Source organism: Ochotona curzoniae, unplaced genomic scaffold (genome assembly GCF_017591425.1).
Source record: "Ochotona curzoniae isolate NIBS_2020 unplaced genomic scaffold, NIBS_Ocur_1.0 contig_4064, whole genome shotgun sequence".
In the NCBI taxonomy this organism is placed as follows: Eukaryota; Metazoa; Chordata; class Mammalia; order Lagomorpha; family Ochotonidae; genus Ochotona; species Ochotona curzoniae.
The window spans coordinates 2,476,916-2,477,666 of NW_024466107.1; positions in this window are offsets into that span (position 1 = coordinate 2,476,916).

The following is a 751-nucleotide window of genomic DNA, read 5'->3' on the forward strand; positions in this document are numbered from 1 at the left end:
CCTAGAGTGTGACTCCAGGTATAGCTGCTGCTGCTGCTTTGTCCACTTGACATTGACCGAGAGGGCAGCTCCTGTGGGAGGCGAGGGTCTCTTCACATCACAGGTGGTGCCATTTTTCTCCAAACCTATTCAGATGTCTTTGTTAAGCACCTGCAGCTTTTTGTCCTCCCAGCAGTGCAGACTATCTCGGCACGATAACCTGCTCTTCTCTTCTTCATATGTATATATTTGAAAAGCAGGATCATAGAGAGAGAGCTGGAGAGACAGAGAGAGAGATCTTCCATCCACTGGTTGATTCTCCAAAGGGTTGCCATGACTGGAAAAGCTGGGCTGGTCCATAGAGAGGAGCCAGTGCTTCTTCCAGGTCTCCCACACAGGTGTAAGGACCCAAGGACTTGGGCCATCTTTTTTTGGCTTTCTGGGTGCATTGGCAGGGAGCTGGATGGGAAGTGTAGTCACGGGGACTTGAACTAGTGCCCAAATGGAGTGTTGGCACCATAGGCAGCAGGCAGCTTCAATCCACTACCCAGTGTCAGTCCTGCTCCTTATAAGATGTTATAAACACAGCTTATATCCCAGAGAAGTAAAGAAATAAGTAAGAAGGTTTCATTGTTTTTAAAGACTCTATAATTTTTTATTCCTACGGGGACCAGTTTTGTCAGGGAATAGGGCCACATTTGCTTGTCCCCCTGAAATTGGCCTGGGTTGTGGCCGCACACCTACCTGGCAGGGCTCTGCGGAAGGGTGTTGG